The sequence below is a fragment of the Morone saxatilis genome, unplaced genomic scaffold, assembly GCF_004916995.1.
Source record: "Morone saxatilis isolate NCDOM2014 unplaced genomic scaffold, NCSU_SB_2.0 Contig9, whole genome shotgun sequence".
Classification (NCBI taxonomy): Eukaryota; Metazoa; Chordata; class Actinopteri; family Moronidae; genus Morone; species Morone saxatilis.
In genome coordinates this window covers 5,791,454-5,797,453 of record NW_023340268.1, presented here as the reverse complement: position 1 = coordinate 5,797,453, position 6,000 = coordinate 5,791,454, and positions in this window count along the sequence as shown.

Sequence of the window (6,000 nt, the reverse complement as noted above, 5' to 3'; positions counted from 1 at the left end):
AACCTGTTTTTTTTTTTTTATTTGATCCACTGTTGTGCACACTCGGGCCAACGCTGCATAATTGTAAACCTACGGATGTAATTGCCGTACATACTCAATTATTTGCCACCAAAACTTAATCTGAGACATCTTGTGAACAGACATGAAACAACCCCACCCCCCAAAAACAAACCTTTCATATGATGTATTACACCTTAACCAATATACTGAAATGTTAAAGGTAATATCCCTTCTCATTAGCACCTTATCTCTGACTGCACACACCATATCTAAATGAACAAAACAGACAGATAATATTATTAATCATAACCTTATTAGTGCATTTTAACCCAATGTGCAATTAAAACTGTTGTTGTGTTATAATAAAACTAATCAACCCACCATCAACAATTAAACTTGATGAATGTGATGCCCATATGGTATTTCACCCGTAGCAACGTTGATTTACAGTTGCACAAAGATGTTAATCCATTTGTAATAAAGCTCATCATCAACAATACAATAATGAATGAGAGGTTACTGTTGCTTCTGCTAGTGTGGGGGATAAAGACATTGGATTATTACATTCACACTATGCGTCTCTGTATTTCATTTTACTTGATCCCTCTAGCTGTGCATATAAGTACAAATTCAATTTTACTTGTACTTCATTTAAGTCTTCTTTTTTCATGTCACTTTCATGTCATTTCCGTTTTTACTCCACTTAAATTATCTGACAGCTTTAGTTACTTTGCAAATTAAGATTTTTATATTGAAAACATATGAGGATGTTTTGTTATTAATTAAACTACCAAACAGTTTATACAACTACAGCTGAAACGATTAGGTGATTAATAAATTAGTCGATTGACAGAAGAAAAACGGAGTTTTTACAAACCAAAAAATCAATTAATTAATCAAGAAAATAAGATTAATCCATCATAAAAAATAATCATTAGCTGCAAACCTGTACAAAGTATTTTTTTAAATAGTTCCATCTCAGTCAACTACAACAGTAAAATACAGCTTTTATGTTCATACATGAGTAATAATGATAATAATCCAATTATATACCTGTAGAATATAATAGTATAACTTTTTGTATTGAGTACATGCATTCTGCATACATTTCCCTGATTATACTTACATACTTTTACCTGTAGCAGAGTATTAGTACATTTAAGTAAAGGACCTGTATACTTCCTCCACCACTGCATCTCTCTTACACCCAGAATCTGTAAACTCTATAAATCACATGGTGATAGATTGGCCCCATTGGGAATGTCTCAACCCGAGGCTCAGCGCAAGTGTAGCTCACCAGATATCCTCCTCTTTGTTCTGAAACCACGTCACAGGGGGATATTTACATGAAGGGCACAGATCCCAGTCATCCTGGCTTAAAAGAGAGAAGAAAGAGCTATATTCATGGAAACAGTCCAAGGACAATAAAAAGCTACAATAACAGATATTTTCAAGGGACCAAATTGTAGGTTATATTCGGACTGAGGCCTCTGGTGGGACTGAATACTAGGATCGTCTCTATTTATATTGCAGCTTTGTGACTTCGCAGAGAATGGGCCATCAAGGTAAAGTGTGTGTTTGAGTTCAAGAGGTGTAACCCATAAAGTGCAGCATGTTGCTGCTGTGTTGAAGACATGCTGGATGTACATCAGCCAGGGGTGCTGTTAGCTTAACGCTGCCTGACTCTTTGATAAGTGGTTCCTACAACAGGCCGCAGCGCTCAAAGCATTTTTACATTGTCGCTGCTATGTTGAGAAGAGTTCAATTTAACTCGTCTTTCACACAGTAAATTAGACACTTCAGTTCGAAATGACCTTCATCCCAACATGCTGCCGTACCGCATCCCTTCGCCAGCAAGCCACCATGGAAAGCTCGCGAAAAAGACACGCTGCGAGGGGCTCGCACCATCCATCACACCTCACAGGAAACGCAGAGGTGGCTGTCACACAATTCTAGAAGCTTGTTTCACTTTTAATGTATTTATCTCTGTACAGGAATGCCAAAAGCAACAAGGTCACCCTGCGTCATCACAATTTGCCAAAAGCTCCTTCTGCCATAAGTCACTCATCCCAGAATTTTAACCCCGGGCATCTCTCACAGTAGGATTAAATATTTATGCAACGCAGTGAGGGTTCACAGCTATAACAGTAGGAGTAGCACAGTTTAACACAATGCCATGTGGAGTTATCACCTTATTGTTAATGACTATAGACACTACATACTCTAGGCTATAGACAGGTGCTACACACAGGCCACCCAGGGGCTTGTAGGGCACGGCCCACTTTCTTTGCCAAGATGCCAGTCTTTGTCAAAGAAATATTCCCATATCTTGCGGTAGTGCCCAGCAGCATCCCTAGATCCAAAACATAGCTCACTGTTGACACTATTAAATTATGAACTGTGTTGACTTTGAAAACATTGCCAATTGGAGGCAGTATTGGGTACTATACCAAAATCTGTGAAAGGACCTTTAAGGAAGAATTGTAGAATTTAAAGAGCTGGTTCCCTCCGGTGGTCACCAGGATTTTCTTTTTTTCCCCCCATGCTAGCAGCATAACTTTGACGATGGCAATGTCCGTCAGTCCAGGTGTAGTCCAAACTGATATATCTATTTCATGACTTTGCCTCAAATGCCACCATGAGGCTGACATTTGTGGCTTTCAGTGATGTGTCTCAGGATAAATTCAGGATGCATTTTGTGGTTCGGTGACTCTTCATCTATCACCGTCATAATGTCAGAATTTCAGTTTATAGTTTAAATAATGACACCCCCATCAGCCTCAGCTGTACTTTATGTTTTGTGCTAATTATAAAATGCTAGTAACACACTATGGCGAGGCTTCAATGTCAACAACAGAAATATTTACTAAAATAATCAAAGATGAAAACTTACACAGTACATGCTTAGACTAATCAAACTAATCTATGAGCCAAATATTGCTGCATATAAACTGGACTGTGTATATGAATGTCCATTTGAAATTTGAAACACCTGACTGTCTCTCTGTTTCTCTGTAAACTGACAGCTCAACAGGCAGACCTCTGGCTTATAACAGAAGAAACATCATCATTGCACAAAGATGCTTTGAAGAAACCTATATAAACTGACACCGGAGTCATTGGAACTTCAAAACAGAAAGCAATGCTCAAAACAATCCTTGACAATGTGCATTAGACATCCAGAACAACTAGGACTCTTGGATAAATAAAAAGAAAAAGAAAAAAAAGTTGCTTGCCAAGCCTGTCTATAATTGCTTTTCATTATTAGGTATTCAAAGGCAAGACCTAGTTTAGCAACCTGAAGTTTCATTCCTCTTATTCTCAATGCCTTCCCTCCATTAGCTTCACCGACTCACGGGAGATGATTCCCTCCAAGAAATCTGCTGCAATAATGTACAATGCACAGTGACAAGAAATAAGACTTTTTAATAAACGAATATAAGAAGAAAATGCTGCTAGGAGACAGGACCAGGAACCTTTTGTGGTGTTTGCCTGTTGAAAGTGTCTCGGCCTGTATTATACTGTGCAGTTTTTGCAGGGTCTGCTTCAGATAAGGGTAAATAAGGCCTTTTATTGCCTTGATTCCTTCGATGATAGTCTCAGCTGTGTAATATAGCCACCAAGACATCAGGGGATTGGAGACAAATAAGGATATGAACAAGGTAAGGAATACATCGTATGAAATATTTTTTATTCTTCTGGTTATAAAATGTATGCAAAGTTTTGTATCATTCTAAGGCAACAAAACCTAAATCTTAAATCTGTCTGTTTAATTAAGAAGTTTAAAAAGATGCACTAACCATTTGTCATCCTGTGACAAGATTATGTGATCTTACAATAAAGGTGTATTTATAGTCCTAATAGCCTATAGCCCTGCAGGCTGTGCTACAATTAATGATTACACCTTAACTCATAACCTGCGGACATGTTGACCTATCTAAACTGGGTCTGGTAATAAGGTCATATCTGACAGCAAACAGTGTCCTTTCATTACCTCTATCTGACACTTAATGTGCCTCTTCACATACTGTAGCCCTGACACATATCGATTCAGTATTAAAACTGCTATAGGGCTCAGCCTTAAATCAATACACAAATACTTTACCAGCTCTCACAAAATCCCTTTTCTGTAACATCAAGTCCTCAAATGGTTTAAATAATTTCTGTGGGCACAGACGAATGCTCCCCGAAATGACTTTTTTATTTGTGTCTTATTAGCAGTTATATGATAATATGGCAGTGATTTATTTCTCAACTTGGTCTTTTTACTTGTTCGCTTTCAGTTTCTGACGCAGTGCTTTCAAGCAGCAAGTACGAACAACTTGTCATTCAAGAGCAAGGTCACTGAAAAGTTAATCACTGCGTCAATTTTATTACTTTATTTCCTACCACGTCCACATCTTAGGGGGACACTTTTACTCCAGTCAGTCCACACAAAGATGCCAGTATCTTTCTCTGCCTATATACGTTTCAATATATATCTGATATGTCTCCCTCTCTGTTAGTTAATGGCCTATTAGTTGTAGAATATGGTCATACAGAATAAGGCATTGATGAATGCTTTATAATGACCAAAAATAAGTTGGCGAAAATTATTCTCCCTTGTACTAATGAATGTTAAACATATATGCACAATTGTATTAAAAAGAAAACAATAAACAGAAGTTTCAAAAACTTTGTCTATGGTGCAAAGTTAGCAATTAACAGCTGACAGATGGATCAGCAGATGTGAAATTAAGTCAGTTTTGTTTATGTAGCCCAAAATCGTAAATTTCCTTTAAAGGGCTTCCCAACCTGTACAGCCTATAACACGGTCTACCCTTAGACCTTTAGTTTGTAAAAAGAAAAACATAAAAAAAAACTTTAATGAGGAACAAAAAGGAAGAAAGCTAAGAAGGAGCAACAGAGGAGGGACCTATCTTCCAGAATGTACACACCGTAAAAGATGTTGTATGCACAGAGAAAACAGAAATAACAGTAAAATTACAATATGTCCATATAGACCCTGACCATTCAACCAGATGATGTGAGCACTACAGGTGCGACCTACGGGAATGTCAATATACATCTTTCATTTAACCAGGTAAAAGACTAAGATTAAAATCTCTTTTTCAAGAGTGACCTGGCCAAGAGGGCAGCACAAAATTGTTACAACAGTAAACAAAGACAATACAAACAGATTAATACAACTGCCATGTGACACTGCGTATGGCTGCACCTCTCTGTTTGTCAAAGGAGTGGTAGAAACAAGGAACTTTTTTATGTTTTTACCATGATGTGTGTATTTTATATGATTTGAGATCATGTTACAAGAAAAATAGACAAAAACACACAATATGCTTTAAAATGGATTCAGTTGTAGCATTCATTTATAGAGCTGAGCTGCAGTCTGAGAGCAGGAGACACCTGAGACCACGCTATCCTCAGTCAATTTAAATCACATCAGTGTTCTACAGAACTCGTTTTCCCAAAAGCTAAATTGAAATGAAAAAAACAGATTACCTCAACTTTTTCCACAATGTTTTTATTCTTTTGGGTTTGCTGCAAGAATAGAAAACTTGTTCTACATGTAGTCGACCATATCAACTGTCGGTTCTTGTAAAAAGAGAACAAGGAAAATAGAGAAAGGGTCTTTCAGCAGGATACCAGCAATAATCTGTGTTAAACCTGCTGAGCTGCTGTATTACTGAAGCTCTTGGCAGGTGCAACCACACTGTAGCCTCGCTCAGTCAGTTTGAATAAGCTCTGCATAGCTATGATCACCGTGAAACCTTAGATAAGCACGACTCGCACTCAGACATGCCAGGGGAATGCTGAATCTGCTCTCTTGCCGCCATAATGTCAAAAGAAAACCAATCATGACGCAAATAATAGACATGTTTTTTGCTGCATTGGGAGCCGTAGTTGTATTGTCCCAAAAGAAACAGCAGGCACATGTGGGACAGGGACAATCATTTGAAGACATAAACAAGAGCTAAGTATGGCTACAAATGTCATGTA